At 41.2% G+C, this 27,344-nt stretch overlaps 1 protein-coding gene across 11 annotated transcripts in view; it reads right to left on the bottom strand.

The window, feature by feature from the left end:
- ATP6V1C1 (ATPase H+ transporting V1 subunit C1) overlaps window positions 1-27,344 on the bottom strand; it is a 150,135-nt gene that overhangs the window by 84,078 nt on the left and 38,713 nt on the right. For 5 of the 11 annotated variants that reach the window (XM_042923487.1, XM_042923488.1, XM_042923489.1 and 2 more), the window contains exon 1: window positions 13,767-13,940. The exons of 1 other annotated variant lie outside the window; for it this stretch is intronic. The gene's annotated coding sequence lies outside the window, so the exon portion shown is untranslated. Of the gene's footprint in view, window positions 1-11,139; window positions 11,182-13,766; window positions 13,947-14,821; window positions 15,000-27,344 lie in introns of those variants that run through there. 5 more of the 11 variants (XM_042923491.1, XM_042923493.1, XM_042923483.1 and 2 more) reach the window with 4 other exon arrangements.

Genomic DNA, 27,344 nt, shown 5'->3' with positions numbered 1-27,344 from the left:
TACCAAGACCACATGAGTGGCAAGTGGGGTTCAAATACCATGGAGTTTGACTGTAAAAGGCTATGTACTCTCTATTGTGTCATACTAGAAGAAAATGTTCCGCACTCAGACCCACATGAGCTCCGCTATTTGAAGAAATCCACGTGTAACCTTAAACCCTTTTGTCCTGCTTCCTTCTGGGCTCCAAGCAACCAGTAGGCCCAAGGAATTCTAAATAAATTGAGCTTCCCTTCCCTTTTCTTTTCATCTAGGATCATCAGAATGATGATGTTGATGTCTGAAACAGCAACGCCCAGCACCTCAACTATCCTAGCTCCTAAAGGAACAATGATACCTCCAAACAGAAAAGCAAAAAAAATAGTTTCAAGAGATATGGAGATAGAATTTAAATTTAATTAAATTTAAAAAGAGAAAAACAGCAAACTTTAGAGTCCCATTAAGAGTTAAACTCCTGACTATTCCCTCAGTAGTTTCCTCATCTGTGGAATGCTATAAATCTCTTCACACAACTGTTGGAAGGAATCAACAAAATGATGAACCTAAGAATTGCCTTTGAGAACAGCATCAGTAAGTCTTATGCAAAATTCCTTTTGTTCTGTTTTTGAACAATGTCCACCGTTACCCTGTGGACACAAGTCACATAAAAAAATTTCTCCTTGAGGGACGCCTGGCTGGCTCAGTTGGGAGAGCATGTGACTCTTGATCTTGGGGTCATTGAGTTCAAGCCCCACACTGGGAACAGAGCCTACTTAATTAAAAAAAAAAATTTTTTTCCTTCAAATTTAAAAAACTTTAAGCTCAGCTCCATATAAAATTTATCTTTGCAGATGAATATACATATATCTTAAATGAAATTGTATTGTTAAACACATTTCCCCTTTTCTCTCAGCTGCACTGAAACAGTCAAAACTGGGTGTCCACTGGTTATCTTCTCATCAAGAACCTAGACATTTCCATCTCCTCTGAACGCTTCAAATGACTTCTGTTTTTATTCCTAATCATTTCCCTTTTTTCATCTTGCATATTGGAAGTCAGGCATAAATACACATGAATCATATGTTTAACAAAAGGGAAAATTAAAAGGTACCCTAATCAAATGTTGGAATTCCTCAAGACTCAGACCTAGGTCTGACTCCCTCTGTTACATGTGGGTATAAACATGTGCATACAATTTTTCTCTTGAGGATGTTATCTATAACAAGACAATTCCAGGCTAGATGAACTCTCTCAAATTTTTACCTCCAGCTCAGACTCCTCTGCTGCATCCAGAGCCATACCTAACAAGCCTCCTCAACTAACTACAAGACCTCTCCACTTGGAGGCCTCAAAAACATCTAAAACCCAGTGTTTTTAGTCAAATTCATGTCTTCCCCTAAACCTCTTCCTACTCCAGTGTTCCCTGGGTTATTACAGGTATACATTAGACAATTAGAACTGTCAAATGTCATCAAGGTAACAGCCAATACTTACTGGGCACTTCCTATCTCCTAGCACCAATAAAAACACTTCATATATATTAACTCATTTAGTATGTTTAAAACAACCTTATCAGATGGGTAGTAGTTGCAAAGAAACCAAGGCACAGAAAGTACCTCATATGAGATACACCACAGAATGGATATCATACATTGTGACAGTATATATTATATGCTACAGATAAATATGTTATATGCTCTCATAGCACCTTCTTTTTAGTGTTTCCCTGAGGGACACTTTTTATTCAAGTCTTTCTTCCAAATAAACTGCCCATTAGAATTGGTGGAAACCATGATAATTTTTGCTCACAACTCAGTACCTGGCACAGAGGCCAGTATGTAGAACCTCAAAAAGTACCTACTGAATATTTGTGAATGAATAAATAACTGTGAGGATTAAATGAGATAATCTAGTTAAAATATCTGGTTTATTACTGATTAGCTCCCTTCACTTCCCCTATATTTTTAAAAATCAACTTTATGAAAATATAAAGTTTCATGAGTTGTTGACAAACATATACACCTGTGTAACCACTACCACAACCAAGATTTAAAACATCTCTTTTGTCCCAAAGCCTTCCCCCACACCCAATCCCAGTCAACTCCTACTGCACTGCCAGCCCTGGGCAGATGCTGATCTGCGGTCATACGACAGCTCTGCCTAATCCAGAAGTTTGCTGTAAATGAAAATACATCATGTACTCTCCGGTATCGGACTCCTTTTGCTCAGCAAGTCTTTCGTATTTGTCCATGTTGTATCAACAGCAGTACATTCTGTTTTACTGCTTATTAATTCATTGCATGAATGTACTACGGTTTGCTGATCTATTCGCATGTTGAGGGATATTTAGACTTTCTGCTTTGGAGCCATTGACAACAAAGGTGCTATGAACATTCCACGACAAATCTTTTTTTGAAAATATATTTTCATTTCTCTTAAACATCAAGAAGTGGAATTCCAGAGCTGAATGATTAGCGTATGTTTAACTTCATAAGAAGGCGCCAAACGGTTTTCCCAAGCAGACAGGCCATCAGAAAGGTATGCAAGCTCCAGGTGTTATATGTGCTCACTCAGTGCTTTCAACTTATCAATTCTGATGTCTAATTTACCAACTTTTCCCCCATAATATATGCTTTCTGTGACATAAGAAAAATTTGCCTATTCCATGGTCACAAGGGTTTATCCAGCTTAGACTTCACTGAGCTTCCTGAATCTGTGTTTACTTTTCATCAAATGTGAAAAAATCCCATCCATCTTCTTCTTCAAATTTTTTTTCCTGCTTCCCTTTCTCTTCTCTTGATACAAAAGTCACACATTAAACCACCTAATACTGTCCCACAGGTCAAAAAGCTTCGATTCATTTTTTTTTCAGTTGTTTTCTATGCTTCAGTTTGGGTATACTCTTGCTCTATCTTCTAGTTTGCTGAACTTTTCTTTAGAGTATCTGCTATTCATCTCACAAAGTGAATTTTTCTCTTTAGATGTATTTTTCAGCTAAGTTCCATTTTCAAAAGCCTTTCATTTTTATCCTCATTATGTTCCGTTTTCTGTTAGATCACTAATTCACAATGTTACATTGCCAATCACTGGATTTTGTCATTTTATAAGAATGTTGTACTCTCTTCTGACAGGTACTTGAGAATTAGCATAATACACTGGAGGCTTATTTTTAAACTTTGTTAGAATGTGTCTAAAGCTAATTAAGCTCTACTACTAAGGTCTTTCTGGGGATTCTAGCGAATGCCCTAGGTATTCAAACACTTCCCAGCCCCGTGTGCCCTGGATATTGTTCCACTTAAAGCTCTCTAGTCATTCTTTGCTGGGCCTCCTACAGAGACCTCTATACAAATTTTTGGTGTTTTTTCTGTCTGGCTCCCTCCTTTCTGACAATATGATCTGCAATTTCCAGCCAGGTAAGTGTTCCCCAACTCCAGTCTCCTCAATTCAGCAAGACCAACATACTTTACTTGGTTTTTCCTTCTGAGACCATGATCTAAAGAGTGACTCCAGACAGAAAGCAATTCCAAGTAGAAAGCAGAGGAACTATGGATCTCACTTCATTTGTTTCCAGTCTCTCAGTTCAAATACTACCTGTTGTCCAATATTTGGAAGAATTTTTTCATACATTTTGTCCAATTTCCTAGTTGTTCATGGTAAGAAAGCAAGTATGGTACCAGAAGATCCATCATGGCCAAAAACTGAAGTCTCATCTAGTTTTGTTGTATAGACTGTTCATCAGTTTTTGTTATAAGTTATCTGTTTGTTTCTATGTAGGGATCCAGCCATAACCTTCCAGCCTCTCTCAGCAGTGTTTTAACACTTAATAGAAAGCAGGAGTAACAACAATGAACTTGAGAAATGTTAACAAGTTTAAGCTGACTGTAGTAATACTGTGAACACAACAATGAAAATGTATTGCTTTAGTAATATGGGGAGAAATTGTTCATTTTTGTTAAAAAAAAAAAAAGAACAGATGGGGCTTGAATTAATGTCCCACACATTCATACATGTTATTACTTCCGAAATGTATGGCATGCCGACATGATTGATGAAACAAATTCATTTAAAACCATTAAAAAGACATAATAACTTGCTATTAGTACTTTCTCCTCAATCTAAAATAACTATATAATACCTGAAAGACCAAAAAGTTTTGTGCTTAAAAAGAGACAATTTCTAGAAGGCAGTTTCAATATTTATCAAAAGCCATAAAAATGTACACATGTCCCAGCTATCCCAACTTAAAGAAAGGAAAGGATGTATGTACATGTGAACATTAAATTATAAAGAAATTGTTAAAGATTATCTCTTGGGAGTGAATAATGAATGTTCTCATTCTTCCTATACATTCCTGTTTCCTAAGTTTTCAATAATGAAGTACTATATGTGAACACACACACGCGTGTGCATACACACACACGCACACCCGATACAATTTATTTAAAAAGGCAGTATCCTCACACTTGAAATCATGTAAAAGTTTAGAGACCACTAAATGGCATGGTAACAATGAACCCTGGAGATAATACAAAAGGGCAATGCTGGTTAGTAATAGTTACGTCTGAAGCATGAGATCAAGGTTGGTAAGCAATCCTTTTATCTCACTGGAAATTACAGCCAGAGAAAACCCAAATGCCAACTTCAGGAAGCACAATGTAATGGCCAGAGCACTGCACTGAAAATATGAACACCTGAAATTTAATTCCAGTTCTGCTTATCACTGTCTGTGTAAGTTTCTTCATTTGTAAAATGAGAGGACTGGATACGATATCCAAGATCCCTTTCTCCTCCTCTATTCCATTAATCTATACAGGGTGAGATCCAATAATTTTTTTTTTTTTTAATATTCTTGTTACATCCCTCAGGTAATTCAGGTGATCACTCCGGTTTCAGAACCACTGTCCTAAAATAGGCATTTCCGTGATTAAGTAGTGGATTGCATACTGATTATATGGTGAATGTTATTAAAAAAATGGTAGATATTCTTTAATAAGATGGCTAAATGTCATATCATCAAGAATCATACAGTATTGCTAGTTCTATAACACAGAAATGGATTTTTGTTCTGTGGAGTTTAGAAACCCACTTTTTGCATGCTTTCCATGGCAGGTTATAAGCTTAAAATGTGAAAAGCAATACGATATCAAGTACAGAACAAAACAAAATCTGAGTAAACTCTTACTTTGCTCAAGAAATGCGAACTTTTATTTAATTTATGAAGGACAGCATACAGAGGATTTTAAACGCCCTACATAAAAGTCCTTTCTTTGACCACAGTGTAGAATCCAGATTCATTCCCAAAACTTCTCCTTAAAAAATTTTTCCAACTCTAAAAAAATTACTGTAGATGATAGAAGGCTGATTAACTCACAAAAATGTCTGCCCCTACTTTGCTTCTTTCCTGGAAATAAAACTCAAATCTGCCAGTCTTCACTGTCATCACTACTGATGTCCTTGTCTGAGTTTTTCTACTTTATCTTCACAATCTTCCTGAACTCTATCAATCTTGTCCTCAGGCCTGCCTACCTTTAGTCCTCTTTCTACTTGCCTCTGCTCAGTCCATTTTGCACAAAACAACTCCTTTCCTGTTTAAATCAATTCAAACTTCCCTTCATGAAAGATTTCCCCAACTACACCCAACCATGCACTAAAACCATTATTATAATACCAAACCAGTATGTCCCCCTCAGTATGTTCTCCCTCAACCCATTTAGAACCATGTAATTAACTAACTGCATTAAAGCAGACATCTATTTTGTGTTTTGTCACATGTCTCTTGCTTGACTGTAATTGTTTTCAATTTAGGATCATATCATTTATCTCACCAAACGTTGTGGGTGCTTAAGTTTCCAGAACCGTAGTAGGATCTAAGAAGCAAAACAAATAAAATGAACTCCCTATCGTGAAGGAGCTTACAATTTTGAGCACGCAGGTCTGTATGAGTAGGTAGGTCTGTGTGTGTAGCTAGGGGTGGGAGGGAAATTTAATCCAGATGACAAGATAAAAAAGAAAAATCAAGGCAGCATCCAGTGGAAACACAAGAGAAACACTGATCAAATTTTTAAAATACTTCTATATTGTCTGACTGCAGTAAGTATGCTGCTTTTAAAAACAAAGAAACAAAAAACAAACAGTGGGGCGCCTGGCGGCTCAGTCAGTTGACTGACTGACTTCGGCTCAGGTCGTCATCTAACGGTTCATGGGTTCAAGCACCACATCAGGCTCTCTGTTGTCAGCAAAGAGCCAGCTTTGGAGCCTGTCTCCTTCTCTCTCTGCCCCTCCCCTGCTTGCACTCTCGCTCTCTCAAAAATAAACATTAAAAAAAAAAAAGCAGTAACAATTATTTTTCAAAATGGAAGAAAGGAGAGAAGAAAGGAAAACCTGGGTGCAAAGCTCTGAGACTATTTACTGTTATCAACCCATTGCTGGGAATCTGAAGGCCGTGGATTATTTTCCTACCACAATTCACTTGAATATAAAACAAAAACAGTAAAGCAATAACTATCACAACATAAATGGTGGGGATAATAAGCTCAAACAGAGAGCTGCTAGCATTTCTTTTTGAAGGTATGAGCCTGACCCAACTTAGGGGCAATCACAGAAAATATAGCACCCCTGTAAGTGCTCCAACACTGAACTGACTTTAACTCTTTCAGAAAACAATATGTTAATCTTTGAAATGCAACCACCTTTCACAGTAAATAAATTTTTGCAATGAGACTACAAGTGGTCTACATGCAAAACCACCTCCTTTTCAGTCCTTGAGAATACAGGTTTACTAAATAAAGTGCCGATTTCAATAAGCACGAGAAGAAACACCTTGGATGTCAGAGAAATATCACATAGCCTTCCAACTGTGATTTTAAAAACTAATAAATTATTTAATAAAATTAAAAAAAATTTTTTTTTAAATGGGGGGCACCTGGATAGCTCAGTCGGTTAAGCATCTGACTTCAGCTCGGTCATGATCTCACAGTTTGTGGGTTTGAGCCCTGCATGGGGCTCTGTGCGGACAGCTCAGAGTCTGGAGCCTGCTTCAGATTCTATGTCTCTCTCTCTGTCCCTCCCCTGCTCACACACACTCTCTCTCTCAAAAATAAACATTAAAAAAAATTAAAAAGAAAAAATAACAACTTTTTCCTCTTTGAATGTTAAAATTCTACTCTTCAAAACAGAACCATCTTGAGATTGTGGGAAGGGCTTGGCTTACTGGTAATAAAACTTGTTTAAAAGTTTCTAGTAACTAAAAGGGGAATTTTACCTTTCAAGGAGTAGTCTCATGACTCATACAGAATGAAACTTAAAAACTGTCAGAACATATTTCTTTAAATAAGCCTTAATTTTTGCTTTTTTCTGTTTTCAACTAAAGTATTTAAAATTGTTCTATAATCCCATTACAGACTACCTGAATTTCATGCCATAAATACATTTAAAGATGGAAGACAATTTCATCTTTAATAGACATAGTTTATAAATGATCATCTTTTTTATTTCAGTTGGCTAGAAACAATTTGTAAAAGCCAAGCCTGGGGCGCCTGGGTGTCTCAGATGGTTGAGCACCCCACTCTTGATTTTGGCTCAGCTCATGATCTGAGGGTCATGGGATCAACCATGGGTCGTGGGTCACCTCACCCGTGTCAGGCTGAGCGTGGAGCCTCCTTGAGATTCTCTCTCCCCCTCTCCCCCTCAGCCCCTCTCTCCCACATGTGCTGTCTCTCCCTCAGCCCCTCTTTCCCACATGTGCTGTCTCTCTAAAAAATAAATTAATAATAAATTGGCAGCGCCTGGGTGGCTCAGTCGGTTAAGGGTCCGACTTAAGGCTCAGGCCACGATCTTGTGGTTCATGAATTCAAGCCCCACATCAGGCTCCATCCTGACAGTGCAGAGCCTGCTTGGAATTCTCTCTCTCCCTCTCTCTCAAAATAAATATATAAATTTAAGAAGAGGAGCCAAGCCTTCCTTTTGCATAGATATCTGTCTTAAACACTGAAGGGTTAGGGAGGGGGTGGTGTTAGGTTGTGTTAGGGAAAATTTCTGGTAATTTCTGGTAAGCTAGACATGGCAAGGAGGGCACTGTACACCTATTACTGAAAGTAATCATCAGGACCTTCTGAGCTCCTAGAGACTTCCTCTCTGCCATATGCAACTCAGCAATGACCCAAGGAACAAACAATTCCTTCCAATCCAGGGGAATCCCTGAATCTACACTCATGGCTTCCAAACGTTATTTCCCTTTTCTTTGGGGTGGGTTTTTTTTTTTTTTTTAATTTTTATTTTAAGTAGGCTCCACACCCAATGCAGGGCTCAAACTCACACCCTGAGATCAAGAGTCACATGCTCCATGGACTGAACCAGCCAAGCAACCCTGGGCTGGTATTTTGTAACCGTGAATGGACCACAATACCATGTTCAGCCAGAAGATGCTTATATCTACAACACAACGTATCCTAGCCTGAAATTCATCAAGTTACAGACTTACAACATGTTAGTTTTCTCCCATTCTTCACTCTAGAAGCTTGAGATTCTGTTTACTGGTAGTGACAACCACTTACTGAATATGCACTATGTGATAACCACTTCAGTATGCTAAGTAATTTTGTGCTTAACTCAAAGAAGATATTACTACCACCCCCACTAGAAAACGACAGAACAGTTAATGAAATTATGTGCCCAAAATCACACAGCTAGCGGCTATACACATTTTACATGCTAGCTTATTAAAATACTACTCTTAACTTCTAGATCCCCAATAACTAACAGAGTGCCTATCACTTAACAAGCACGCAAGTATCTGTCCAACAAATAAATGGTAGCACCACATGTGTTTTGCAAGCAAATGGTACCTCTCTCCTCCAGGAGTCTGAAAATATACGGGAGCATTTTAGGTTCTCCCCGTACAGAGGCCAGACAACAGAGTCCTGTCCAAAATGCCAGTAGCACTCATACAGGAACACTAAAGTATAGGCTGCTTCATAAAGAAAAGCTTTCATGGTAAAGTTACTCCACCTATTATCAGTTTTAATTTACAAGTAACTTTCTATTCACTGATAGCTTGCTTAAAATATCTTTAAAAACACATCGGTTTCAGGGGATGCCTGGCCGGCTCAGTCAGTTAAACATCTGACTTTGGCTGAGATCATGATCTCACAGTTTATGGGTTCGAGCCCCAATTGGGGCTCTCTGCTGGCAGCTCAGAGCCTGGAGCCTGCTCCAGATTCTGTGTCTCCCTCTCTCTCTGCCCCTTCCCTGCTTGCTCTCTGTCTCTCTCTCTCTCTCAAAAATAGTAAACATTAAAAAAAGAAATTTAAAAAAAACAACAACAAAAGAATATAGTTTGCTGGGAATGCAAGCTGGTGCAGCCACTCTGGAAAACAGTATGGAGGTTCCTCAAAAAACTAAAACCAGAATTACCCTAAGACCCAGCCATTGCACTACCAGGCATTTATCCACGGGATACAGGTGTGCTGTTTCGAAGGGACACATACACCCCCATGTTTATAGCAGCACTATCAACAATAGCCAAAGGATGGAAAGAGCCCAAATGTCCATCAAGAGATGAATGGATAAAGAAGATGTGGTGTGTGTGTGTGTGTGTACATATATATATATATGTGTATATATATATATGTATATGTATATATGTGTGTATATATATGTATATGTATATATATATGTATATATGTGTGTATATATATATGTACACACACACAATGGAGTATTACTTGGCAATCAAAAAGAATGAAATCTTGCCATTTGCAACTACGTGGATGGAACTGGAGGGTATTATGCTACGTGAAACTAGTCAGTCAGAGAAAGACAAATATCATAGGACTTCACTCATATGAGAACTTTAAGATACAGAACAGAAGAACATAAGGGAAGGGAAACAAAAATAATATAAAAACAGGGAGGGGGACAAAACAGAAGAGACTCATAAATATGGAGAACAAACAGAGGGTTACTGGAAGGGGTGTGGAAGGGGGGATGGGCTAAATGGGTAAGGGGCATCAAGGAATCTACTCCTGAAATCATTGTTGCACTATATGCTTATCTGGATGTAAATTTAAAAAAATAAAATTAAAAAAAAAAGAATACAGTTTGAAATTTCTAGTTCCAAAGGTCAGTCATCTCAGTAAGATTTTAGAATGGTCTGGGTCATTGCCTGAGCTATCTTTCCAAGGGCACTATGCTAATGGTTTCTACTAGGTCTTAAAAACATTTATGAAATGGGAATCTAACATGAATTAGTTTATACATAAAAGGGTATTAAATGTCACATCCAAAGGGTGAAAAAGATTTACTCCTGCAGACAGATCAGAATATGTACAAGAAAAAAATTTACCTAGGAGGTACTTAGTCAAAACTGTAGCTACCCCTAAACAAACTCAAGTTCAATAGGAAGACTGCTCTGGAACTAGTGGACTACAAAGGAGATCCTGCCATAAAGGTTTATTTCGGCATTCCAGTTTTGCTCTTTGGCCAATGGAATTATTTCACAAGTTGTGGAAATAATCATAGTATCCAACTTTTGAAGCCCAGAAGTTTCTTTTTAGGTTGTAAAAGCAAATGTAAATGAAGCTCCTAAGACTAACATGCCAAAAATTAAAAACGAGTATCTTCTATCCAGTTTAAATGCAAAATTACACTATCTAGCTCTCAGCATTTACTTTAGTCAGATGCCAGGTACTGTTTCTTTAGATTTTATCTAGTCCCTGCAAGATATACCAAGAGAAAAAGATCCGGGAGCTCTGAGACACAACCCTGAGGCTCCGCTGCGTCTTCAGCACACCTTAAAACCTGCTTGTTGCCAAAGAACCGTGATTGACAACCTGAGCACTTTGAGCTCTACTTTGTTGCTCATTATCTCCTCCAGCCGCTGTGTACTGACTAGGTTTACCCAAGCTTACAGAAAAGCAGTTTTAAAAGCGCTGACCACCACTGCCAATCCTTTGAAGGTGTCCTACTAGAAAAAGTTCACCAAAACTGCTGAATCAAAGATTACAATGTACTTTAGGAAACTCAGCCTTCTCTCTAGATATGATTGTGGTTAAGTATTATGTAGGTGTATCAGCAGGAACAATACCAGGAGTCAGTACACTCTGGAAGTTATGCCACACTGAGACAAAACTGTTTCTAGCTCCAAGGGTCTTAACAGGTTCCTACCTTTACAATGAACAGCATTTTCATCTACCTTCTCTCAAAGACCTGTGAGAACAAGATAAACATGAAAGGTAACTGAGTCCGCCCTTTACTATTGTTCAATAAAAGGTATTCTGGAGAAGATAACATTACCAGATGATAAGTCTGAGAGACCAAAGACAGATTTTTGCAAAAGAATCTCTAGTCAACTCCCAAACGATTCCCTGTGGACTTCAGGACTGCTTAGGGGGTAGTTAGAACTGCCCTCAGTGAAGGGTCAATATAGAATCTAATCACTCTTTCCCTTCCCTGACTCCTTGAGTCTCAAAAGTGAATACAGTTAAACCTTCTCAATTCCTTACTGGAGAGAGAAGGTATCCTGACTTCAAACCCTTCAGTGGCTCTCCATTTCTTACAGGAGGATCTATTAATTGCTTTGCCATCTCTTGGCAGGAATTACAACAACGTCCTCCCAAGGTGGTTTCCCCTCATTTACTTTTGCACCCTCCACTCTCTCAACAAAATTTTATTTTTTAAAAAAATTTTTTAATGTTTATTTTTGAGAGAGAGCATGAGTGAGGGAGGGGCAGAGAGAGAGGGAGACACAGAATCTGAAGCAGGCTCCAGGCTCCGAGCTGTCAGCACAGAGCCTGACATGGGTCTCGAACTCATGAGCTGTGAGATCATGACCTGAGCCGAAGTCAGACACTTAAGTGACTGAGCCACCCAGGCACCCCAACAAAATTTTATTTTTAAAAACCACGTCTAGGGGACCTGGGTGGCTCAGTCGGTTAAATGTCTGACTTCGGCTCAGGTCACGAACTCAGGGCTGGTGAGTTCAGGCCCCATGTTGGGCTCTCTGCTGTCAGCACAGAGCCCACTTTGGATCCTCTGTCCCCACCCTTCCACCCTTCCCCCACTTGTGTGCTCTCACTCTCTCTCTCAAAATAAATAAATATTAAAAAACAACAACAACATGTCTAACTCACTTTACTGACTATAATCTTCACTGGCTTCCCTTTACTTTTAGGATAAAAGCCCTGCTGGGCCTGATCCCAGCCTTCCTCTGCATGCCTCTCTCACATAGCTCCCTCCAGGTTTGGCCATGCTAGCCCTCCTACAACTTCTCAAAAGCTTTATTCCTCTTCACATCTCAGGGCACGGACATACATACGCTGTTCTTTCCACCTGGAACATTTTCAGTCACACCTTCTCCTCCTTTCTAGCCTCTTTTCAGCTATCAGTTTGAAAGTCACATGCTCCAAAAAGCCTCCTTTGTACTTTCTAAAAAGGCATCTCCTTTACAAACTCTTTCACACCACTGTTATTCCTTCCAAGCACATTTCACACTTGCACGATTATTTATTAAAACCCATCTCCTCCACTTGACTGTAAGCTTTACGAGAGAGATCCTGTTTCCTAAACCTTAATAGCAGCATAGTACTTGGTATATATATATATATATACATATAGCTCAGTTGAATGAGTATCAGTTGAATGAATGAGTAAATATCATTCAGTAGTCTTCATTATCAGACCCCAACTTTATTTCTCACTTCTCCGTAATTCAAATCCACCACAAACATGGATTTTTTACTCCCCTAGAAGCACTTTCTTCTCATCTTCAGGCCTTCAGATCCTGTGGATTTCCTCACCTAGAAAGTTCTCCTCATTTCTCTCCACCAGTTCAAATCCCACTGGCTTGCAAAGGCCCAGCCCCAGTTATCTTTCCTCCAGGACATTTCATGATACTGTCGGGTCATATCTCCATCCCTACTTCACAATTCCAAAGCACTTAGCATTCTTTTTGATCATTTCTTGCAACTTCATAGTACTTCAATGTTTCATGTGTGTGTGACTTCTCTCCCCAACACTGGTGGGAACTCCTAAGGCTGGACTGTTTACACCCCACTCCCGCATTCCTAGAGCAGTGCTAAGTTCTGAGCTCTCACTGAAATATTTTATCTTTCCCTAACATACCAGACTTTTCCTCTGAAAAGAGTATCAGCTTCTATTTACTCATTTTCAGGTGATTCAATTTGCCTTACGTGACTCTCTCAAGTTCCTTTGCAGGGTTTCTTGCCTACCCTTCCCCCATTCTAATAAAAAATGGTTTGAGTTCTCTGGATTCTCACTCTTTCCCCTGCCTACAAAGATCCTGCATCCTGTGCGAGAGACCCCTGCCAGTAGTGAAGGGCTCGCAGACCCTTTAAACTGCCATCCCCCTACTCACAAGCGCGTACACCCAGTGAAGGCTCTCGAGCTCGCGGTGACTTCACACAACACCACCCCAGATCCTCATCTGGGCCACTCTGTCACATTTCATCCCTCTCAATCAGGGGGCGTGGATTTGCTCCCCACCCTCAATGCAAGGAGAAATGTCCCAGACCCTCAGTGTTTTGCCTTCCTGTCTCTGCTATTCCGTACCCCCTAGGGCCATTTCTTTTTCCCTGCTTCCTCTTCCTTAGAAACAGAACCTACGCCCAAGGTTTCAACGAACTGGCGCCGAGAAACCAGCCACAGCCACCCAGCCAGCTCCAACGCCACAGCTTCGGCCCCTGCGCCCGCCCCCATCCCTCCCAGACGGCGACCGCAGCGCAAGGTTCGGCCTGGCCAGGACTCCCCATCCGGGGTAACCATCGCTCACTGACCCAGGAAGATGTCAAACGACGAAGTGGCTGCACTAACAGGTACGGAGGCGGACAGCCCGGCAGACGTTAACGGCTCAGCGCTCCATCCCTCCCGGACCTAAGCTCCGGCCCCACGGCTCTCACGACCCCAGCGTCTACGGAGCAAGTCACGTGCCAGCCGGAGCAATCAGCTGACCGCGGCGCGCGCCGCTTCGCCTACGCGCGCGCCACTGCGCAGCCGCAGCTGCCGTCGCAGCAGCGACCTCCGAGGAGGGGCGGGGCTGGGATGCGGTCCCGGGAACCTGGAAGACCCGGGAGGGCAGGCGGCCGCTGTTCCGGGGTGGGTGGAGTTTGCCGCCTCTCCCAGAGTCCTGGCGCCGTCCGCTCCGCCCCCTGCGAACGTCACCACCGCCATCCCTAACGTTATTCCACTTCGTCAGGTGTCTGCGGCTCAGAATTTGTCTCCAGCCGCCCCCCCATACGGGCTATTCCATTCGGGGTTTTCTTCAGACAGCCCCGTTTTCTAAGTAATATCCTTAATAGTTCTCTTCAAGTGGTTCACGTTTTCCTGCCAGTCCACTTCCAGTTAATTCCATAAATGTTCGTGGAGCATTTACTGTGCACTAGGCGTTCTGCTAAGTTTTTAAGAATTTACCGGAGCGAATCCCTCCTTGCCACGAGAGCACGTTCTCTAGTTCAGGAGTATGTGTGGCGTGAGATAAACATCACAACAGTCGAAACCACATTAGATAATGGGAAGCCGAGAAAGGTTTCAGGAAAAAGTATGGATGGGAGAAAGCATATCCTTAGGTAGCAAGGCGCTCTTCCAAACCCTGCATAGTTCATTGGCTTGGGAAAATGGGGGGCGGGGGGTATTATTCTAATTTAGAACATAGTTTTAGAAATGGTAGAGAACTTTGGGGTTTTCTAATTTAGTCCTTTTAGACTTGCAGATGAGGAAAGTGAAGAACCAGAGGTTTACAGGGGTGCTTAACACATGAGCATAAAGCTATCTTGTTTTAGATCCTGGCTCTGCTACTGTGTGACCTTAGGCCTCTAAAGTTCAGCTTCCTTACCTGTGAAATGGTGGCAACGATACACATCTTTTAGAGGTTTTGTGAGGATTGAAGGAAGTATGCATTCAGCACAGTGACTGGCACATAGGAAACACCCAGTGAATGGTCACCAGTTTTACTGGATATTACAGGACGGAAGTTTTCTGAGCTATCCTGGGCTTTTTCTGCTCTTGTGTTCCTGTAGAAGAAATTCACCACAGAATTTCTTAGAGCCTTAGTATTATATTGGACAGAAAGTAACAACCAACCAAACTATCCCCAACCTGATGCTTTTCACCAATTCTGGAGGAAGTTCAGGCAACTCCAACAACCAGTTCTCTTACACAGCTTTGGAAACTTGTCAGGAATTCCAAAAGCTTTATCTGGTATCACAAAAATGGCCCTGAAGGCAATATTCTGTTAGCTCTGCACTGTCCAATAAAACTTTCTTCGATGATGGAAATGTTACTCTGTGCTGTTAATATGATACCTACTAGCCTTATGTGGCTGTTGAACACTTGAAATGTGGCTAGTGTGGCCAAAACTGAATTTTAAAATTTATTTCACTTTAGTTAAAATTTAGATACGCATGGGAGGTTAGTAGCAATCGGTTTGGACAGTGCAATTTTAGGGTCTGCATTTAAAACCTTTCCGGGGTTTTTGTTTGTGTGTGGCCCTGAAGCAGAATTCTCATCCCAGTTTCTTAAATTTTAAACTCAAGCGCATCCAATTCTGGCCTCCCGACACATTCCAGTGTTGTAAACACCATGTTATACTTGAGAGATCGTGTAATGTAGTGCTCGGTAAATGTTAGCTCTAATTATTACTAGGTCTGGCATATGTCAATTAAAAACCTAGCAAGTGTTTATATAAGCAGGGAATGATTGCTTTTAAGAGTAGGAGAATGTGTTTTACAAAAGAGAGCAAGCTCACTTTTCTATACTACATGTAGGAGCATGCTTACTAAGTATGTCAGTGTGTATAACAGGCATGCCACACTTTCCCCTCCATTTCCAAATATATACTCCCCACCAGGAAGTGCCTTCTAAGCTTAAAGGCACTGAAAAACTGCATAGAGAACACTTATTTTTTTTCTTACAATTTTTTCAAGGGGAAAAAGATAAATATTTTAATTAAACAAAGTGAGAAAAGTAGTTCAAACTAATAGCACAATAGGAATCAAAATCATGTCACCTGGGGCACCTGGGGGGCTCTGTTGATTGAGCGTCCAACTCTTGATTTCAGGTCTAGTCATGGTCCCAGGGTCGTGGGATTGAGCCTTTAGTCAGGCTCTGGGCTGAGCATGGAACCTGCTTAAGATTCTTTTTAGGGGCACCTAAAGAGAATGGATGGCTCAGTCCGTTATAGTGTCTGATTTGGGCTTAGGTCATGATCTCACAGGTCGTGAGTTCAAGCCCAGTCTTAGGTGCTATACTGACAGCTCAGAACCTGGAGCTTGCTTTGGATTCTGTGTCTCCCTTTCTGGTTGCCTTTCCCCCACTCATTCTCTGTCTCTCTCTCAAAAATAAATTTAAAAACATTAAAAAAAAAGTTTTTTTTTCAAGATTCTCCTTTCTACATTTCTCCCCAACTCATACTCTCTCTCTCTCTAAAATAAAAATTAAAAAAATGTTTGTTCATTTGATAACATTAGGGTGGAAGTAATTCAAAAGACAGGAAAATATTTACACAAAATATGTCCATTATGTCATAATGTCTGTTTTCATCAACAGCAACATCAATTAAAGATTTAATTGAAGGACTAAGCCCCCTATAAAGGTGAAGTGTTGAAAATGATTTGAGGTTTATATCTTGAATGTTGAGTTTAATATGAATAATTAATTCATACATAATTAATGATTAATGATATATAATTAATAATTAATGAATAGAATACACTAGACCAGTGGTTCTCAATCAGAGGACATTTGGCAATGTCTGAAGATGTTTTTGCTTGTCACAACCTGTGAGGAAAGGGATATTACAGGTGTCTAGGGGTAGAACCTAGGGCTACTGCTGAATGTCCTACAATGCATAGGACAGCCCCCATGACAAAGAATTTTCTGATCCAAAATGTCACTAGTGCTGAGGCTGAGAACCCTAGACTAGATGCATGATATTCTCAGATTCCAAAGTTTTTATAACTTTTTTTTTTTTTAAGTAATCTCTATGCCCAGTGTGGGGCTTGAACTCCCAACCCAGAGATTAAGAGTCACATGCTCTACGAACAGAGCCAGCCAGGCATCCCATTAGATTCCCAAATTCTTGATTACCAATATGATATATAATACTCTGAGTTTTCATCTATAAAATTGAGACGATAATATCTACCTCTATTGTTGCTGTAAGATTTAAATGGAATCAAGTAATGTTATGGTCACATTACCATTTTGGGTTGTCAGCCAGACTCACTTACTAGCGAAGAGATTGGTTTCCATATGCCACCCTCCTAGTGAATTCTGGACTCATCGTAGTCACAAATTTCTGCATATTATAGTCCTTGCTTGAAAAGAATAGAAACACAATTTTTTATCAATAAATGCCAACTGTTTAATGAATAATGGCGTTTTAAAACAGGGTTTCATTTATTCCTAATATAACAAATAATAGATATTAATTATTAGTAATTAGAAAGTATAGACAAGCAAAAATAAGAAAGTAAACATCACCTGTCATTCCACGACTCAGGGAAAATCAATTGGGTACATCCTTCATGAATATTTCAGTTCAGATGTATGCACATATGCAACCTTTGCCCTAGGCTCAGAGCAGCAGGTGTGGAATGTCTTTGTCTAGCCTTCCCCAGAGCAAGACCCAAGGACATCCATGTTTCTAGGGCCTCAGCTGGCCTGTCAGAAAAGGGATGTCTGACATTGTCTCCATTCCATTCCCTGCTGTTAACCAGGATCACCTGTAGTGACTTCTCATTCATAAAGGTTGTTTTTTTTTTTTTTTTTCCTGAGCTCCACAATCATACATATAACAACAGCAATTACAGCTGGACTTCTAAAGCACTTAGCTTTGTGCCCAGCACTGTTCCGTGTGGTTTGAATATATTAACTCATTTAATCCTCAAAACAACCCTTTGAGACAAGTATTATTATCCCTATTTTACATATGAGGAAACTGAAGAACGATGGGATAATGTCATTTGACTAATTAGTAAGCGGCAGATCTGAGTTCTGAACCCAGGCTGTTTCCTGAGTCCATGCTCTTAGCCTCTGCTACATAAAGCTCTCTTTGCACTCTGAGACATACTCCTTTTCTACTCTGAATTCTCACGGCATTCTTAGGGCATTTAATTTCACTTGCATTACGATTTATCAGCCTAACCAAGACCACCTTTTACTCAGTCTTGAATGGGTATTGTACATGGTAAGCATCCAATAGACGATTAAATAGATTTTATAATTAAAAGAAAGGCAGGATTTTCAAACATTGAGTGACAGAGGGGAAGGGACGAGGTTACTGAGTCATTAAACCTGTCAGTTCCTTTCTTCTGTTCCCTGCATTGTTGGTCCCTGAACTAATAGAAATTATCACCTTTGTCATTGTCTCCTTGGAAATGTTATGAAACGTTCTTGGGAGCAGCAAATATTCATAGAAGTAGGAAGATAAAATATATTTAAAAATTTTTTTTATGTTTTATTTATTTTTAAGAGAGAGAGAGAAAGAGAAAGCAAGGGAGGGACAGAGAGAGAGGGGGAGACACAGAATCCAAAGACAGGCTCCAGGCTCTGAGCTAGCTGTCCACAGGGCTCGAACCCATGAACTGCAAAATCATGACCTAAGCTGAAGTCAGACGCTTAACCGACTGAGCCACCCGGGCACCCCTAAAATATATTTTTTAAAAAGCAGTTCTGTCCTTGGGCACCGACTCTTGATTTTGGCTCAGGTCATGATCTCGTGGTTTGTGAGATCGAGGCCTGCATCAGTTCTGCACTGACAGCATGGAGCCTGCTTGGGATTCTCTCTCTCTCTCTCTCTCTCTCTCTCTCTCTCTGCCCCCCGCAAAAATAAATAAATAAACTTAAAAAAAAAGCAATTCAGTCCTTTCATCTGTATTTCAAGATTTTGTTCCCTTTATCATTACTTTCTAATTTGCTCATTCCAGCTTTAAATAACACAGTGGGCAAGATTTTGAACAAGTACTGTTCTGTACTGGGAAGTGGCTGGCTTCAGACCAAACCAATTTAATTTTCCTCTTATTTACACTAATAGCCTAGAAGTAATAGCACAGGAAGTTAGCATCCAGTAGTTATAATGAACCAATCAGGTTTTTTTTTAAAGGAAAAAACATGCCAAAAAAACCCCTGATAATAATCATAAACATGTTCTCTTTAGTCCCTCATTTATTGTTACATCTAATTCCTCAATTTACAAACATAACATCTTTCCAAACAGTTAATAATACAATGGGTTTACTGAAGGGAAAGTGTGTTAAAACAAATTAGCAGACATAATGAACACTGGTTTCAAGTGCCTTTTCAATACTTTTATCTCAGCCCTCACTATTTTATTAAATGTATTTATGTGACCCCTGTAGGGAAAGAATTCTTCATGGGTCTCTCACATCTCTGCACGTCTTGGTAGTAGAAGCACCAACTTCCCCAGACTATCTTTTCCAGGATGTTTGTATAGCACACAGCGTCTCCTTCTGAAGTGCTGGACAGCCACACATACTGTACCATATGAAAGATCTGGGTTCCCTAAGCTCAGGGTTACATGCCTGTAATGAAATCGACTATGTGTCCCCGCATCCATCTATGTCCCCACCGTGGGCATCGGGGTGGAGGAACGGATAGAAATACACTGAAGCCCCCACCACGTACTGTACTGAGTCTAAGACCTCTGTTTCTGACCCAGGGGTCTTATGTCTGCGACTAGCATCCATGAAGCTCTGACAGGCCAGGCTAACTTGTAATGTTCAATCTCAGACCTTTCCCAGCTCTCGATAGTGTTTGTGACAGGGACTACGGATTACATCGCAGACACAGCTTTCTGGAAGAGGAAGGATGAGGATCTCATGGGCTGATTGATGGATTTTGCAAGAAGTCCCTGAAAACGGATAATAAGCCAAGCTGTATGGTCCCTGGGAATCAGTTGTAGGCTACATCGAATGTCTGCTGAGCAATAAATGGTTCTCTGCTTTATAGCCTGTTGCCAAGGAGGAACTGGGGAGGCGGCTGCAAGTCATGCGGTCTCAAAGACTAGCTGGGGCCAGGGTTGCTGGGCTGCTAACTCTCCTCCAGGCGGAGGCACTTCCTCACCATTCTGGCAATCAGCCTCAGCTCTTCCCTTTATAATGACTGGTACTGATACGTGTCCTGGGTGAGCAGACGCCCCTGCCCCCACCCCAGTCAAAGAACAGTTACAGAGATCATAAGGATAACGAACACTTGGCTGAACACACTATTCATCAAGTCTCCCTAGAGTGGCCTGTTGGGGGCCAGAGTGGGGACATAATAAATCACGGTAAGTTTATAAAAATTCCTTATCCTTCTTGCAAGTTTCTTCCAGATGAAAGGTCCAAGTGAGCACAGAGAATGACTGGGGAAAGGTGAAGGGGGAGCCGCTGGAATGGGACACTTGGATTTTGTGTTGGAGGAGGGAGAATAACCCAGCCCCTGGGCAAGTAACACCCTAGACCTTAGCAGGTATGGAGGAGGAAGGACCTTGAGGATCTTTGTCATTTAGATCATCCCCAGAGCCTTCCTCAGAAAGGAGAACATCCTATGGTGATTCTCCTAAACTTTCCTAGCACTTTCCATTTCATTCACTGCTTTTCCCAGCCTGTTGGCTCTGAGAACAACTGGAGGTTTGATCCTCTTCCCCTTAACCTTACCGCCATGTTTATCTGAAAGAGCAAGGAATGGTCCCAGCTCCTGCATGTCCTACACAAAGCACCTGTCAACACTCCTGGCTGTCTTCCCGAGCCCCACTCGTACAGTCATTGCACAGTCATTCCAAGGGGTGGATGAATGCCACCTGCCTGGTGACACGGACAAACGGACAATTTTAGTCTGACTGCCCCCAGGCAGCTCCTCAAACAAGACTAGGCTCAAGTATTCCAAGTGACATGAGAACTCTAGGACTTAACAGCTGGTGGGTGACCACATTAGTGGAACTGTCGACCTGTGCCCATTGAATGACGTAGGTTTAACTTGGGGGGCTCCGACAATTGTAAACAACACTTTCTTTCCAGGGCTCCTAGGTACACCCCCAGGAGTGTATTGCTTGCCTAGAATCTAGGCATTATCTTGACTTATGATTAATATCATCACATCACTTTACTTGTGGAGGACGGAAAGTGTATTTAACACAAATTAACATCTCGCAAAATACTCTTGGCATAACTGATTCTCTGGGGACCACGAGAGTTTTGTGAACATCAGGAGTGAGCTGGGAAAGGGAAGGGGCATTGTAAAGCATGATCTTAGACAGACTGGGTATTGGGCAGGGACTCAATGCACCCGTTAAGGGTGGCCCTGGTTCTGTCACTTGCTACCGTAACTGAATCTCAGTTTTCTCATCCATAACCCTTGCAATAGGCTTATTAGGAGGATTAAATGAGATCGTGCACTTATGCAAGCACCTGGTGCCCATTGAGTCCCCACAAAATGCTAGCTATAATGATCATTATCATTTATGAATAAAACTGGAACACAAGAAAGGGAATTGAGTCTCAAAAAGGCAGCCAAGTTCCTAGAATAGTAGCTGGTGTGTTAGGCACAGGGTGATGATCATGAATCTCAGCATGGTGAGCTAGAGGGCCTCATATCTCTGCTCAGAAACTGGAACAGAGTCCTGAGCCTCCAGGAAAAAATTAAATAAATTAAATAAATTTAAAAACTGCTGCAGAAACTGAACACAAGCAGTATCTAAAGAACCTTGTGAATGATCATAACCTATTTTCTGTTAACACACATGAACACACACAGACACGTACACTCGTAAAGCTTTTTAGCCTTCACTTTTAATTTTTTTTTTAAAAATATTTATTTATTTTTGAGAGAGAGGACAGAATGTGAGCAGGGGAGGGAAGACAGAGAGAGAGAGAGACATAGAACCCGAAGCAGGCTCCAGGTTCTGAGGTGTCACCACAGAGCCCGATGCGGGGCTCTAACCCACGAACCGTGAGATCATGACCTGAGCCGAAGTCGGATGCTTAACCGACTGAACCATCCAGGCACCCCATAGCCTTCACTTTTTTTTTTTTAATTTTTTTTTAACGTTTATTCATTATTGAGACAGAGAGAGAGAGAGCATGAATGGGGGAAGGTCAGAGAGAGAGGGAGACACAGAATCTGAAACAGGCTCTAGGCTCTGAGCTGTCAGCACAGAGCCTGACACGGGGCTTGAACTCCCAGACCACGAGATCAGGACCTGAGCTGAAGTCGGACGCCCAACCGACTGAGCCACCCAGGCGCCCCATAGCCTTCACTTTTTAAAAAATGTTTTTTAATTATTTATTTTTGAGAGAGAGAGAGAGAGAGAGAGCACATGTGGGGAAGGGGCAGAGAGAGAGGGGGACAGAGGTTCTGAAGTAGGCTCTGCACTGACAGCAGTGAGCCCATGTGGGGCTCCCCTGAGCCAAAGTCAGACACTCAACTGACTGAGCCACCCAGGGGCCCCTAGCCTTCACTTTTAGAGGTTAAATTCACATTAAGCATCCAGATTGCACTAAAACAATCCTTGACATTAATAACACCCTAACCATATCAATTTACTTACAGAGCATCCAGATGTAGCTACTATTGTATGAATGAAAGCAGATGAGATGATCTATCTTTTAGGTTTTAAAAAATAATCCTATAAAATTAAATCCAGTTTATATGACACTACCAAATCCACCATGGCTTATAATTTTTCCCCCCCCTGGCTGCCCTATTTACTAACTGTATGATCCTGGAAAAATATCAAATTCCTAACCTGCTAAATGATATGCATATTAGCACCTAATAAGTTTTGAAGTTTGAGATAATGGAAGTCACAGTGCTTTGAAATCATGCTTGCTATATAATTATAGTTATGATTATTACATACATTCTCCAACCAGGCTTTACAAATATCCAATCCAAATGGTATATCAATACCAGTGCATTCACTGAGAAAATAAAATACACACACACACACACACACACACACACACACACACCCCAGCAAAGGAAGTGAGTACAATGCAGAAATAAAAGGGTGAATTAGGAAAGGGAAGTAAAAACTAACCAGATATAAATGAAAATGACATTGGCAACATGAAAGCAAGCACGCGTGTATCTGCTGGTTGGAATTTAGACCCTATTTCTTCAGACAGTTAAATAAGAGCTGTGGCAAATTAAGGTTTTCTTCCCGTCTAAATGTAAATTTTGCAATTCAGAGGGAAAGAATAGTCTCACCCTACACCTACAAGTTTCTGAGTACAATAAATTATAAAGAAATTGGGGCAGGGGGTACTGGTGCTGGGGAAGAATAAGAATGAGCAAATGTTTTCAATCCATTATAAAACAGCAGCCTGATCATTGTATGTGATTGTATTCTCAAATAAAACAAATACCTTCGAATTTGGAATTTGGAAACACTGTTTGATTCACCTTTTCCTCAGCAGTCGATCAGCTTAATTAAGCCCAGAAGGGAAAAGTTGCACAGTAAGTTCCCTTTGTACTTACGGTTCTTTGATAAGAACTCTAAAACACTATTTTGTGGATCCTAGCAACCATTTTACAAATATCAGAAGGTAAATCACCAGTTCTTTAATTTGATGATTCATTAGATGGCTTTAAACAAAATTTTACCTACCTACTCCAACCACACCCTTACAGCCACCCTCCCTAACTCTCATGGAGCTTGTACTAGAACCCCCTAGGCTTCTTGTTTAAAAATGCAGGTAACTGGGGCCGTGAAAAAACCTGAATTTGAATTCTAGGGGTTGTGACTTGGGTATCTGTATTCTAATAGAACTTCACTATACTTGATAAATCTTTGCACTAGAACTGATTCAATACATCTGAATCTCTGTGCATGGTTGTGTTATTCATTTAGCATTTAGGGTGTACTGGTACGTATTCATTCATCCAGCAAATTCATACGCGCCTACTATGTATCCAAACTGTGCTAAAAACTCTGCTGTCATTTTTTGGAGTGTCTACCACCAACCAGATTACAAGGCCCTTTCAGATAGGGATCCTAAGCAAACATTTCTTCATAATCCTAAAGACTGATAATATAGCCTCCATTTAAGAGTTGCCCCCTCAGGGTCCATTCCCCCTCCTTCCTTTCTAACAGAATTTCAATTTTGTCCAGGGACTCATCTGCATAGCCAAGTATTTCAGAGGAAATTGTCAGGAATGAGTCTGATTCCTCTAAAGGTAATGCCATTACCCTTACGAGAACTGTGTCAGGCATTTGCATGTGACCTAATTCTGGCCAATGAGGCATGAGGGGAAGTCGGCTGGGAGGCTTTGGCAAAGTTTCCTGCCTCCTCCAAGAAAGCTACAGGAAGAGGTGGTCTCTCTTTTTCCTCCAAATAGCGATACTTCTGCTGTGTTATCTGAAACTGCGGCAGCCATCTTGTTACTTCTCTGAGGAAGAAGCTTCCACTGGGGACAGCAGAGAGGAGAAATGGGAAATACTTCGTTCCTTAATTAATTAATTAAAAAAAATTTTTTTTGAGCCTCTAATCAACCAATGGTGACATCTACTCTACCTTAGGGCTTCCGATTCACTGAGAGAAAGAGAGAGACACAGAGGGCAAGCAGGGGAGGGGCAGAGAGAGAGAGAGAGGGAGACACAGAATCTGAAGCAGGCTCCAGTCTCTGAACTGTCAGCACAGAGCCCGACGCGGGGCTCGAACTCACAAACCATGAGATCATGACCTGAGCTGAAGTCGGACATTTAACAGGCTGAGCCACCCAGGCGCCCCGAGCCTGCATTTCTGTATTTGCAGCCAAAGCACACTGATGGTTCTAGATGATGTTGACAATGACTGCAAAAATAAAATGATAGGCTTTCCATATTCACAGATGGCACTACTGACCACAAGTGAGGTTTATTTGTGGGGCTGTAAATAAAAACATCAATGCAAGACCTAGAATCTGTACAGAGCTACCCTCTTTCTCCTAAGCCCCTATAACCTTTTCATGTGCCTTTCAGACAAAGGAAGGTCAGGAGAAGGTGGGTGGCTCCCAAAAATGTCTAGTGGCCACCATTGCCCTCTTGCTTTTTGGCCACCTCCTCCACCCCCTGGCTTGAATCCTCCTCCTCCCTTGGCTTATCTGACACTTGCTTACTATGTCGCTTTTCTTCCTTACATGTCAACACTGTTCTCCCTCTCCTTCAATGGCTGCCTTCCTCCTCTACCCACAAAAGATGAGTCTTTCCAAAGAATGGACTCCTCCCTTCTCCATTTCTCCCACTCTACTAGAGTTTCTGACTGCTTCGCAGGCAGTTTTACCTAGATATTATCCTCTAATCAAAATCAGTGTGTTCAAAGTCAGACCTACCCGTTTCTATCTGAACACCATCTCCTCTATCTGGAAACGATACCATAATTTTTTCAAGATTAAGACCTTGATTGTGATCTTTGATTTCTCCACCTTCCCCATCATTTTCTCCTGGCTCCAAGTCCTAACAAGCCCTCTTGCATAATTTCTCCCTCACACATCCTTTCCTTCCGTTCTTACGGCCACTATCCTGGTTCAGGCTCCGACTTTATCACCTTAGACCTGGAATACCACAGTAACTCTCTAATGCATTCCTCTCTGTTCTTGCCTCCTGCCCTGTGCCCAGCCCTTCTTGCATAGTCCAGAACATCTGCCCCGTCAGAAACCTTCAGTGAGTTTCCACTGCCTTTAAATTTATGTCCAAACTCTCTGGCCAAGCAAGGCTCCAAAATGAGACCCGCAGTTATCTTTCCAGGCACGGCTCCAAACATGCCTCTCTACAAACTCAACACAAACAAGCAAATTTACTCATTTTTCATGTATTCCTTACAGTTTCCTTCCTTCAGCCTTGGGTTTATACTGGACTACCCTCTGCCTCCTCCCTGTCTCCAGCCACCAACACTGAACCTGTTTTCCAAGGCTCAAGTAAGAGTCTGAAAGTGTCCTGATGGCCTCATATGGAAGTTATTCATAAAAGTAATAATGACGATTTAAAACAATAAGTACTATTCAATGAGTGCTTACTCTATGCCAGCCACTTGTAAAATGTGGATGATAAAACCCACCTAATGGAGTTATTATGAAGAGTCAATGAGCCGGTGTACAAACAAGGCTGAGACCAGATCCTGGTATATGTGGAAGGTGCCCAACACACATTGACTGAATTGTCACTAATTATGCCATTGAAATGTCACAATGAGGTTTTGCTGCAGTCCAAATGCCATGTGTTGGCTACTCAAAAGAGAATGAATGTGGAGGAAGTGGTTAAGATTACCAGGGGGGTTGGGAAAGGAGAGACCCAGTTCCAGTCCCTCACGGCACCCCCAGCACAACTTTCCGAGTCGCAGGCAAATAATTCTGTCTTTGTTTCAAATCACATATATTGTCTGGTGATATGCTTGTTCTTCACATTTCTATTGTGTGTGTGTGTGTGTGTGTGTGTGTGTGTGTGTGTTTCATAGCCCTTCACTTCCTTGTTCTGGGAAGCGAAATGCAGAACTCCGAGAGCATTGGGAAACAAGTTCTTTCCAATGTGATTAGAGGTATAAAATCATGTGGGAGACTAAAGAGAAAGCTCTTTTCTGGTGAGCAAAAGCTCCTCATAAATTTTTATCCCCTTAAAAATAAACAACAAAGTTTCCCCCTCGTGCTATATTTATTCTTGCTGTTTCTCAAACCAAAACACAACTTCAGAGACCGTTACTACACAGGAATGTTAAATACGTGGTTTGCATGCTAAGTCTGTGACAATCCTTACTCACATTCCGATGCTAGGAAATTAGCAATTTAAATCTCTCTTTGAAACATACTGTGGATTTACTCCTCAGAATTTCTCCCCCCCCCCCAAATCCCAAACTGCATTCAGTTACACTAAGGTTAGAACGTTATGATTTGCATAATAAGTATTTGTTAATAAGTAAATATCCCAGTCCTCTAAAACTGAGATGGGAAGTGTAGTTAGAGTTCGGACCTACTTAAAAAGATTCATTTAGACCAAGGAAAGCCCCGATCTGGTGCTTTGAAAAATATGGGGCCATACGTTCATGAATGACACAGGATTTAAAATTCCTGGAGGGAGAAGGTCCACCTGCTTCAGTAGGGGGCTGGATTATGACACACAGGGATGCAATCTCCATTTCTCGGGAATTCAGGTACAAATTAGCATGTCAAGGATAGCCGAGTTACTCCCTGGAAAGCTACAGCATATTCTTCCATCCCAACATTCTTCTATAGTCAAGACTCCCTGCTTGGGTTTTAGCGCCACACCGCCTGGGGTGCTTCTTAAAAATACAGATTCTCACGCTCAACCCAAGGCCTGAAAATCTGTATTTTTAACAAACACCCATGTCTCAGCTGACTCATCCTTCAATCCACATCACCTTGCA

This window comes from Panthera leo, chromosome F2 (assembly GCF_018350215.1).
Source record: "Panthera leo isolate Ple1 chromosome F2, P.leo_Ple1_pat1.1, whole genome shotgun sequence".
Lineage (NCBI taxonomy): Eukaryota > Metazoa > Chordata > Mammalia > Carnivora > Felidae > Panthera > Panthera leo.
The sequence above is the reverse complement of the archived record's forward strand: the minus strand, read 5'-3'. Positions and strand labels throughout refer to the sequence as shown.